The 12,405-nt window shown below is 38.6% G+C and overlaps 1 long non-coding RNA gene across 1 annotated transcript; it reads right to left on the bottom strand.

Annotated features, from left to right (window-relative positions):
* Positions 1–479: 479 nt before the first annotated feature.
* On the bottom strand, positions 480–1,495 carry LOC124264396. Its single transcript, XR_006895127.1, has 3 exons — positions 1,456–1,495; positions 765–849; positions 480–527 (listed from the first exon to the last, which is right to left on the bottom strand). It is a non-coding gene; the product is annotated as an uncharacterized LOC124264396 (long non-coding RNA).
* Positions 1,496–12,405: the final 10,910 nt, after the last annotated feature.

Below are 12,405 nucleotides of genomic sequence, written 5' to 3'. Positions count from 1 at the left end.
CTGGTTCCCAACTAACTCTTTTCAAACAGGATGAAATACATTCTTTTTCATCAATTAGTAATTAAACAGCAGCAAATGAGTTACATCTACAACTATGCCATTATGAAATACCTTTCTATTTTTCAGTTAAATCGATCACTGTGTATGTATAACAGCTGTCTCTTTTTTTCATCCATCATTTACACAACACAAAAGCATGAAACAATTTCATTTACATTCATGTCTGTCAATTCTTGTGCTGTTTGGGCAAGGTACTTCACAAAACCTGGGATGATATTCAACAAATGAAAAAGTTCCAGCTAATCAGTGCCAATGTTTGAAATGATGGAATATTGTAATTTGTTCAATCATTTTCTATCATCATACATGAATTTACAAAGTCCAAACTTTTCAAGTTCAAGTTTTCTGTTCAATTCTTCTATTTTGTCAACCTTTTCCTTGAGTTGCCTCCCCTGTTCATGTAGTTTTTGATGGAGTTGTTCTATGTGGGACTGGGGTCAGTGGCAGCTGTATCACTCTCTGCTTCACTGTAATATAAGCATTGTAAAGCATTACTATTATCTCTTCGACCACACAAACAATAAATATATCTCTGGAATTACAAATATACATCAAGGAGTAGAGGCTATAACATCATTTCATATTTCATGGGCAATGAATATTTTTGTATGTAAATAACATAGCATTATAAAGTTCAGTTGTGTTAAATTCTTTAAAACCATGTCAGTTGGCAAAATTAACTTAATACGGTCTGACATTATTACTGTATCTGAGATGGTGACTGTGGTAGATTCCTTATGGGAGGTTCCTGAGCTGGTGACTTGCTCTCTGACTCTTGATTTGCAGCATCTGAAATGGATATTTAAACACTGAATATGTGTCAGTTGTTGTAATTAGATTGTCCAGTAATATGTCCTGTATCCCTGAAGTACTGGTCAGCATGCAGTAATTTTGAAAGTACATATTTAAGATTTTTTAACAGTATGTGTGTGTCCTGCATATACATGTACTTGAAATGTTACTTTGATTTGCAGCCAATCAAATTTCACTGATACAGAATATTTGCAAATACAATTCCCTTGCCATCATGACAAGAGTGTCTCCATATGTCCATATGCTTTAAAACAAATAAAATAATGGACCGTTCATAATTTGACTAAGGGGGTGATGATGATTTTAGGTGCGGTGTTTGTTGGGGTTGGGGTGTCTCCCAGTTTGTTTTGGGAGGCAGGGGGAGGGGTCAATTGTGTACATATGAAGTAGGGGGGTGGTCACTGATTTTGAACATGAAAATGTGTGTGTGTGTGTGTGTGTGTGTGAGGTTTGAATGTGTCTGTGTGTGTGACATTCACATTGTACATGTGTCCTAAATATTAAAACCTTGCATAGTGAACAGTTTGTACATTACACGGCGGATCTAGACTATGCCATGTGCCGTAATTATTTTGTACTTACTATGAATCATTTCCCAGGATCTCTCCGTATTTTCATCAACCACTGTCTTCTTCTGATCTTATTCTTGGGAATATGGTGAAAAGATACTGTAAAATCCTTACGGGCATCACTCCAACGCAAAGGCACACAGCAGTAATCTTTCCTTTTCGAGGTCGCCATTTTCAAGGTTGGGTCAACCTATTTCAGCCTCGCTTTCGATTTGACCTCGAGGTCATGCATATTGGCTAAGAATGGTCTATACAGTCAAGACATGACCCTGCATCGCGGCCGAGAACACCACCTTCATAAATCCTATTCAGATTCTAGTGGCCGATTACCCCTCGTATTTTCTTGAGATTTTTTAGATATATTTCCTGTGGGTTTTTGACTGAAAAGTCGATACTGATGTACTCCCAGATAATTTCCCTATACATACACGTAACTGTCATATTTTTGTGATGATACATTTAGATATTAATGGCCCTGAAACCCGTTGAGGTCTTGTTTTAACAATAGCGAGCTGACATGTTGTGCGCATGCGCCAAATTTCTACAGTCCGTATCGCACTCTCCTAACCAGAGTTCCATGCGGCCAGCCAGCATAGTACCTCTGCCACAGGGCAGAAAAATGTGACAATTCGTCACATCTTGCAATGTCCATTAAATATAATGTACAGATTTCTTTAACTCTTTTATTTTTGACGAGTCTACACATCTAACTAAACATCTTTAATAGAATGGTTTAGTTTCACTGAGAAAATATCCAAAAACATGTAACACTATTTGGATTTGCGTACCGATCCTTTGTTTACATAGGTTGTACGGCTCCACGTGCTGTCATCGAAGCCGACGGAGAGTAAACGATGCAGCCAGTTTGATATCTAAATATGTACTGTCATAGACCTAACTGTAGCAGTTGTGGAAGAATATATATGTAACAATGTAAAACATTATGAAGAGAGCGCCGAAAAGCTTTCGTGAGTCCAGTCTCTTTTTATTATGAATATGCGCGTTTGATTACAAACAAGAGAAAAGTCCGGTCACGTGATATGCAAATTAGCCTGTGGCAGTGATGTTATGTTAAGTCATCGCTGTGCCGGAGTGTGTCCGTATCGGAGGACATTCTTCATTAGCGGTACGCAATACCAGGGATACTCTACAACAGGGATAGGTCACTCGCTTGCTTCCTTTACCATTTGTACTAATTAACGTGTGCCTCGTCATGCTCCAACGCACACAGTGACTTGGTTCGGTCCCAGCGCAACTTCGGCTGCGTTTAACAGTACTTCAGCCAGTGTATTGTATAGGTCGGAATTTTACAATGAATGAATGAATTAAGAGCAAGAATTTTATGTGAATGAATGAAAGAAATTAAGAAAAAGAACAAAAAAAGAACATATGTGAATGAATGAAAGAACAAATGATACACCACGGCCATCCCTCCCCAAACATGTTAAAGAACGCAAAATTATCGGTAGAACACCTGTTAACATCAGCTGTCCTTTTTCAAAACAAATTACTTTGAGACATTTTTTTACATTAGTAACTAATTCAGATATCTTATTGCATGTGTGGAATGACATGGGCATTGACAGAATGTTAACTGACACTGTCACAGACCCCTCAAGAACAGAAAGTTTAGAACTATCACAAAGCCTTGCAAACACCTTTCCAGTTTTGTCAAATACTAAGATCAACAAGAAAGAAAGAAGTTTTAGAACTATAACGCTCAAGCATCACAAGCACCAATGGCGTATCAGAACAGATCGGCGATATGTCATATTTTTCACACCTCAAATACACACTAAAAAAAATAAAAAATTAAAACTATCACTATTACTTGCAAAAAACTTTCACCTGATGGTATATTCCCCTCATAAAAATTAAAGGTGTATGTGAAAGATGTTTTAGAACAATAACAAGAAACACTCAAACAACGCCCTGTAGTATTTCAATGGCAGATCGGCGATATGTCATATTTTTCACACACCTCAAATACACACTAACAATTTTTTTTAAATTATAAAACTATTACTATTACTTGCAAACACCTTTCATCTGATGGTATATTCCCCTCATAAAAATTGAAGGTGTATGTGAAAGATGTTTTTGAACACTCACTAGAAACACTCAAACAACGCCCTGTAGTATTTCAATGGCAGATCGGCGATATGTCATATTTTTCACACACCTCAAATACACCCTATCAAAAAAATTTTAGTTATAAAAATATCGCTATTACTTGCAAACACCTTTTAACTAAGGTATATTTCCCTTCTAAAAATTAAACGAATATGTGAAAGAAGTTTTTAGCGATATAATTTAGTCTTTCTTCGCTGTGTACTGAGAATTGAAGCCAGTGAGCTACAACATGCCCACTTGAAACTTTACTACAAAGCTACTATACTTATACTGACACTAATAACAAGTATTTGACTTAAAGTGAAGTGACAGAATAGGTAACTTATCTTCTACATGTAGGTTTTCAGTTGTCACGACACTCAGCGTATGTAATCAGCTGTTGAAAATAAACCGGGCTCAATCTTAAAAACTACGCTGCCGCCATATTGGCTGCACTGGTCACGTGACGAGCCGAGGCATAGCTTAGGAGCTTTCCGAGGAGTGACCACTCCCCCTTATAGAGTCTCCCTGGCAATACTCACTCTCGCCTCCCATTTCGCGCGCTCGTACTTTGGGTGAATCACACTTAAGGTATATTAAATTTATCTGCTTTTATGTCTTAATTTACAGATTTTCACGACAAAACAAAATGGCGGCCATTTTGATTTTGTTTTCAAAACAAAATGATGTCAAGTAATTTCTACATCCTTTAGCAGGACACAGAAGTCAAATTGAAAGTGATCAGATTGATAGTAGTAAAACTATTAATGATTAACTTTGAGGTGTTGTCGGGCAGCAAACCAAATGTGACGAAAATGCTCGCAAACCCCCACCACATATAATGGCCTGTAAAAAAACCCTGATACCACAATCTGAGAGTATTACAGGCCTTTTCATGAGCCCAAGACATCATACTAACTGAAAATAGTGTCAAACAAAATCAGTACAGGGGAGGCTACGATTTGAAATTTTTCAGCTGCCTCCTCCTGGACTACATGTTTTTATCTGTTGTCAGCATTCTATGAATAATATAGTGTTGGAATTAATTATCTGAACTTTGTCTTATTCGTTGTTCTTGACGGTAAATAGTTTTCCATCCAATTATATTTCGATATTTCTGTATAAATATCAGTTTGCCATTGTTATTGACTAATTTTTTTCCTTTAAGGCAATATCCTTTAAACAGCAGCATAGATTAAGCTGCATGCTTTTCCCTCCATGTATAAGGTTCTGAGGTTACATGGATCGAATAGTTCTTCCAATATGCTATCGAATGATACAGATTATTTCCATATATTTTTTTTTGTATTATGTCTTTTTACTGACAATGATGTTTAATGATTCACTAGGTGTGCGTTTGTCACAAACGTTTGACGATATACTCGGGTTTTTTTATAATATACACGGCGTAATCACTATATATTGCCAATAATCCCATGACATGATATTAAACTGTTCACTTGATTTCTGCAAGAACCGTACCAAAAAAAATAAAAAACATGATATGCCCTCCCTTTGCCCAATCGCAAGCATCCCTCTGATAGTTCCGTACCAAAGGGGTATTTTTAAGTTCACCTTTCTTCGTACAACTATGAAAAGAATAGCCACATGATAATGAATAATCAGAAGCCTGATCCGGGCATAATATTGGAACATAAATATTATAGTTTGAAATATTTTCTTTGACTTTCGCTGAACCGAAGCGAATCAGCTGCGCGCGTTGTACACAGTAAGATGCATGGTAAACTACCCAGTTGCTTATCTATCCAGGACATTATTCAAATGGAGAGTGAGTGAGTTAAGATTATAGTCACACCGGCAATATTTTAGCTATATCGTGGCTAAACCAATTCATTTATCACTCCCTCCACCCCACCCAACCCCACACCCCGGCATGTAATTTGTTTCCAGAGTCTTACTCAAAAACCGTTCAATATTTTTCAACAAGAAGAAGATGATTTGACAGCTACTTAAAAGTCCTACTTGATTTTTTAGACTAAGTCCGAATCGTTTCCATGGAAACCGGGAAAATAAAAATGCCAAATATCTGCAAATAGCAAAAGGCACAACTTTAGGATCTGTTTGATATATCTACCAAGTTTTGTTGAAAAATATTCCGGTGGGATAAAAATGCATCAACAGATCAATCAAACTTTATCGATCAGATCAATTTCTTTTATAAAATCAATAATTAAATGACAGTTAACATTATTAAAAAGATCTTTAACCGTTTTGGCACGGAAATATTTATCCTTTGTGATGGAAATATAACAGTCAAGCAGGACATGTTTGACTGCGATTCTTTCATCACGAGGGGCACAAATGCGGAGGATCCTCACCTTTTCGTAAATATTCATGCGTATATCTTGTGTGGCCAATACGACCTCTTCGCATAATAACCTCGTCAACCGATAGTTGGTTTTATTGAATGTAATCATAGACGTAACGTGTACGCGAGACGGCCTATCGTCTCGTGTTCGCGAGACGGGTGCGCTCCGCGGTACTAACTGAAGCGCTTGACCCTAATTAAATCAATCACCGTGGAACCAACTCGATTGGGTGCAAACACAGCACGGGGTGATTAAAGCGTCCCGTAAAATCACCAAGCGTGGTGGTTACTTGACAGTCGTTTATCCAAATGAATAGAAGTCTCAGATGTTTTGGTTAAAATGATGTCACTGATCTCAATTCCGAAATTCCTAAATAGTTTTTAATATTTAAACTAGTTTAGATTGTCCTAAGTAAACGTTTGACAATGGTTTGTATATTGTGATCGTGTTGAACGAGCTGCGACTATGTGCGACAGAATTGAAGATAAAACATCAGTCAAGTTGACATCTCGTGCTAATCAAAGTTAGTGTTAAATCAAAATGCAGCGCCGTTTCTTTGACTTTTGACAGCTCATGCTGTTGACGTGTCGATATTGGAACTCTGAGAATACATGTCAGCTTGTGCTCGCATTAGCCGTGTATGCTGTTTTACAGAATATCCTGCAAACGTGCGCGACACTGTTTCAGCAAATCAAATGGCGCCTGAAGCCCTCATGTGTGAGGTGTTATCGGAAGCGCCCAGTTTCATCGGCATGCACATGGATTTTGTAAACACATCCCAAATCGTTTTTTTAAGTGTGAATTAAGGCTATGATACATATCTTTGTGAATATCGTCACTGGTATCAGCGTGCATTATTTCATTTTCAAGACGATTATAGAAAACAGACTTGCAAACCTGGCCCGTGTCATTGGAACCGATATCGATCGTATTGACGGTTTACATATACGGCCTATACACGGCAGGTGTATTTTAATTACTATTATTTGTTTGTGAGATATCGCAAACAGATAAACATAACATTTTCAGAAGCATTTATGGAATATTATGCAAACTGTTTCAACCAAATGAGAACGTTGTTAAAACCCCTTAAAAGCGAAGTTTCAAAAATGGATATTTTTTAGAACCGTGAATATACGATGTGATATGGGATGCGTCTATAACACTTTTCTGTTGTTGATACATCAGTTTGTAAAATGACACAGCGAAGTTATGAAGAAAACAAATTAATTAGACGCTAATTGTTTTATAGGTTCTGGAGAGCCGCTCAAACGGCTCACTGATCACTGGTTTGCTTATTGCAAATTGAGGATGTTTTTTCCCTCTGCAAACACGGTCCAGGGACTGATAACCACCCTATGCCCGCGAAAAATGATTAGTTGACAATGATGATGCACATAAGTAAGTTGTACCTAATGTATGCATTCAGAAATCGGCACTTTGTGTGGCATTATGTCAGTAATGTTATAAGGTAAAAATTCATCCCCAAAACCATGAGAGAATTATATCAGATTCGTATTTAGATTTGCAGTTTGCTCATGAGTCATAACGGTTAGGCACGGTATGGAGACGGAAAGTTTCCATACAAAGGCGTTTAGCCGTAGGCTATGGAAAGAGAGACAGAACACATTTGTTGTGAAAGACATAACAGATTAATCTTATATTGAAACAAGCAAGAAAGGGATGAGTAACCGAATGATTTTTACCGGTACTTTTCCAATCGTAATATTCATGAGTGCAAGGTCGGATACAGGCTCGAACCATATAAAACCGCATAAAGATCCAGAACTATCTTTAAATGGCACTCCCATCAAAGTTGTTAAGGAGGCCAAATTCTTGGGTCTAATTTTCGACTCCCATTTAACTTTTTTGCCACATATTAAATCACTTAAAGCCAAATGCCTGAAGGCACTCGATTTGTTGAAAGTTGTTTCCAACTCAAAGTGGGGAGGGGATCAAGCTACCCTCCTCCACCTGTATCGATCATTGGTCCGCTCGAAACTTGATTATGGCTCAATCATATATGGTGGAGCCTGCAAAAGCAACCTAAAACTACTTGATTCTGTCCACCACCAAGGCCTAAGACTTTGTCTTGGGTCCTTTAGAACCTCTCCTATTGATAGTCTCTATGTTGAAGCAGATGAGCCTTCTCTTACACAACGTCGGATAAAATTAACTTTACAGTATATTACAAAACTTTATTCCAATGAGTCAAACCCTGCATATAACTGCGTCTTTAATCCACTATATGAAGATCTGTATAACAAGAAGCCTTCTCTTGTTCCGCCTCTTGGTATAAGATTGAAACCTTTCCTTTCTGCTGCTGGCATTGAGCTAGAACATATAGCTCCTTCCCGTTTTCTTTCTTCTCCTCCTTGGCAATTGGTTAGGCCTGAAGTTGACCTAACATTAACTACATTTAAAAAATCAGAAACAAATGAATTACAGTATAAACAAGAATTTAGTCAATTAAGAAATCAATATAAAACATATAAATCCTTATTTACAGATGGGTCTAAGGATGGTGGCGCGGTGGCATGTGCCACTGTCATTGGATCCAAAACAATATCTTCTCGACTACCAAATAACAGCTCTATTTTCACAGCAGAAGCAAACGCCATCTTAACGGCTCTTAAATATATTAATAAACATCGTAAATATAAACAATATATCATCTTTTCAGATTCTCTTTCTTGTCTTCAGGCTATTAAAAATATTTCTTGCAAACATCCACTTTTATTAGAAATTATTGAATTGAATAATGAGCTTGCTACTGGCCAGTGCGACATCGTCTTTGTTGGTAACCCAGCCACGTTGGCATTTCTGGGAATACCATGGCTGATCTTGCTGCCAAGGCAGCACTCAACAAATCTGTGACACCACTTCTTATTCCATACTCTGATTATAAAGCTGGCATTAGAACTTACATCCGTGATCTGATGCAGAAGAAGTGGGACGCCCAAGTAGGTATTAATAAGTTACATGCAATAAAACCCTATATTGGTTACACCTACTTGGGTTGTCAGTCCAGATTTGAAGAGGTCATTATGCGACGATGTCGCATTGGCCATACCAGATATACTCATGAATATTTATTGAAAAGCGAAGATCCTCCAGTTTTGTATCCCTTGTGATGAAGGATCACAGTCAAGCATGTCTTGCTTGACTGCATTGAATATTCCATCACAAGGGATAAGTATTTTAATGTCAAAACACTGAAGGATCTTTTAATAATGTTAGTTCTCATTTAGTTATTGCCTTTTAAAAGAATTAGATTTGTTAACAGATTTGTAAATAGCTAAATATTTTATGATTGGAAGTTTGAATTAGTAACATAGATTGTTAGTGGCTGTATCCTCGAGGGGGTTAAAGTACTGTAAAATTATTGTCCTCCTGAGAGGGTACGTAAGTCCCAAAACATTCAAAGTCAATTTCAACTTTCCGTTTTTTAATCGTAGAATATTTGTAATTTTAATGTATGGCTAGATATGTGTTAATTGCTAACGGCTGAGGGGATGATATAAATCCAGCTAGGGCCCATGCAGGAAGCAAATGTACTGTAAGTCCCCATGGTCCCTAGTATGGTGATCTACCTTCAGTTGTTAGCGATCTATAGCCCATTTTTAGATTGTGTTGTCCCCTATGGTTAAAATGTTTTAGATTCAATTACTAGTTTTACATATATATATCTGTGATACTCTAGTTACTTTACTGTCCTTCGATGACAGGTTTTATAATATATACATATTTCATTCCAATGTAAAATGTTCTCGTCACGATATGGCTGAAATATTGCCGATGTGACGTTAAATATTAACTCACTCACTCACTCACTCACTCGAACCATATAAAAAGATAGGTTGGGCACTGAGCGAGTGGTGCGCGCTTTTGTAGTGACGGAAGCCAGTCCACGCCACTCAGTTGCCTCGTGTGATACGAACCTGCCTTGTCTGATGTTGAAGTTGTAGAGATGGACTGAGACTGAGTAAAAAACTATGTATAAACTTTGTGTTGCGTTTATCTTTGAATGTATGTGTGCCAGTACATGAATGTTCAGTGGTTAATTAGGAGTCACGGTCGTCAGAACCCTCACTCCTTGACTCAGCGTCCTGCAACGGACCAAGCGAGTGGAGCGCCAGAGCTACCAGCTCCCCGACAATGTGGAACGACCATAATTAATAGGTAACTGTGGTAGGGTTTACTAACACCCAATCGCCAGTTACGACATGGTGGAGATTGCGGGTTCTTCTTGAACAAAATGTTTAAGACGATCCCTTTCGTTGTTTTCCTTATGGTCGTTCCTACCCTTTTGTTCCCTTGCATTGACGTTTGACGGTAGGTTCCTTCTTTCGCGGCTGGGATATGTTATCTGCAGTTTTCCCTCAGGATATTTGGAATTTTTGTAATGCCTCGTGGAAATGATTCAGATTCATCTACGTCTTATGAAAGTCCGGTCCAATCTCGTCCCATCACTTCTAACATTTTTACTAATCCAGTCCGACTTGGCATAATAGAACCACCGTTTCAGCCTCTATCTGCTCCTCGAGACCTCTATCTATCTCTTTCCCTGGAGGATTTAGACTTGTCACTTTTCAGTAACGAACTTCAGCACCAGGCCGGTCTCCCTGATCTGTCCTCTTTAGATTTGTCATCATCTGTCAATAGTTCTTATTCTGCACCTGACTTCAATATGGGCGATTCCACTTTAATGCCAGAACAGTTCACAGGTAGGGACACGTCTCATGCTGCCGAGTGGCTTGACCGCTTTGCTCATTTTGGTAACTTTAAAAGGTGGAAATTGAAGTTTTCCCGCTGTTTTTAAAGGACGCGGCGTATCTATGGTACAAAGATCTGATAGAATCGGCAGAGGAAGAAATAGTCCGTTTTGATGAGATTGAGAAATTGTTCAAGGACAAGTATGTCCATCCTACTGACCGTTGGGCCCTTTTGGAAACTTTTGTCAGTCGAAAGCTATCCTCTACAGAATCTATACATACTTATTTGGCGGACTTGACTGAGACGGCTAGCCTGTTAGGAAAAACAGATGCAGATGTAATGGACGCCTTCGTTAGGGGACTGGATGACAATACCAGGCGACATGCGTTAATGAAACAACCAACTGTGCTAAACGAGGCAGTCTCATTTGCGCGACTGGCTAGATCGGTCATTCCCCAGTCTGAAGACAGTACGGACGTTATGCTTGCAATAGATACGCTGAGAGGACAGATTGCTGAACTTTCGGCAAAACTCGCTCCAGTATCGTCACAGATCAATACTTATGAGTCCCGACAGAATCAACGTCCCCAGTTCCCCAGACAATCCAGGTATACAGTTCGATCGTGGCAGCCCACTCCTCAATGGACAGACCCCATTCAAGGAGGAGACAACATGGCCCGTGGAAAGCAGTGTTACAGATGCGGTGGTGAGTACGATTTTTCACATTCTGATTTCTGTCCTGCACGGAACATTGAGTGCCATTTTTGTCACAAGATAGGACATTTTCAACGAGTATGCAGAGCAAGATATCAGTCAGGTAACCCAACTAGCAGATAGCAATTACAGTCAAGACCACGCAGGAAATTTTCCCATTGTGCTGAACAAACGTTCGACCAAACTTATTTAAAATCACAAGTTTGTAATTCTCCTCGTTACAAACAGCCGAAATCTAAAGTTTCGCAGACTACATTTGAAAGCGACAACAGGCTTAATACAATTCATGTTGTTTGGGGAGAAAAGTTAGTTCCAACAATTGTAGATTCAGACTCTGGTTCTAGTGTTTTAAGCCTAGAAGTTTTCAATGATTCAGGCCTATGGAATAAAATCCCTATTCAAAAGTCAGATGTGCCATCTATTCAAGGGATAAGTCAAAATATAGTGCCAGTAATAGGACAAGTTGTACTTCCCATCACTATTGGTGATTTTCAAATAGAACAATGTTTTTTAGTTGTTGCAAATTTTGAGTCTCCGATGATTTTAGGATTAGATTTCTTGATAAGTCAAAAGACTGTCATGAATTTTCAATCTTATACTTTAGCTATTCAAAATGGTTCAACAGTTGTTCCAATGAGGGCGAATGGTACTTTATTACCACCTGTTGCTGGTAAACAATCAATCCCCACGAAGTCAGAACAAATTCCTGCTCGCTCGCGGCAAAATGTCACAATTGCTCTCCCATCAAATAAGGAACACTGCCTAGGTTTTACAGTTCAGTATCGACCGGGCAAACACTGGCATCCCACAGAGATTCTGTCAAGCTTTCCGTATTCAGAATGTTCACCGAATTCAGACAGTGGTCTTCCCCAGTCGGATAACAACAACCAAATATCGTTTCCAATCGCAACAGATTTGTCATCAGACATGTATGATGACAGCTTACTTAGGGTAACCGCTGTCCCGACAGGAGATTACTCCACATCAAACAGACAATATGACGAGTCCAATCAATTGCCACCGTGTACGTGCAAACGACCACGTTATGACAATCGTAAACGACTGAAAGTTCCTGGTCATGCTAAACGGCT

Source organism: Haliotis rubra, unplaced genomic scaffold, assembly GCF_003918875.1.
Source record: "Haliotis rubra isolate DU_JTF1 unplaced genomic scaffold, ASM391887v1 Scf921, whole genome shotgun sequence".
NCBI classification, from domain to species: Eukaryota; Metazoa; Mollusca; class Gastropoda; order Lepetellida; family Haliotidae; genus Haliotis; species Haliotis rubra.
The sequence above is the reverse complement of the archived record's forward strand: the minus strand, read 5'-3'. Positions and strand labels throughout refer to the sequence as shown.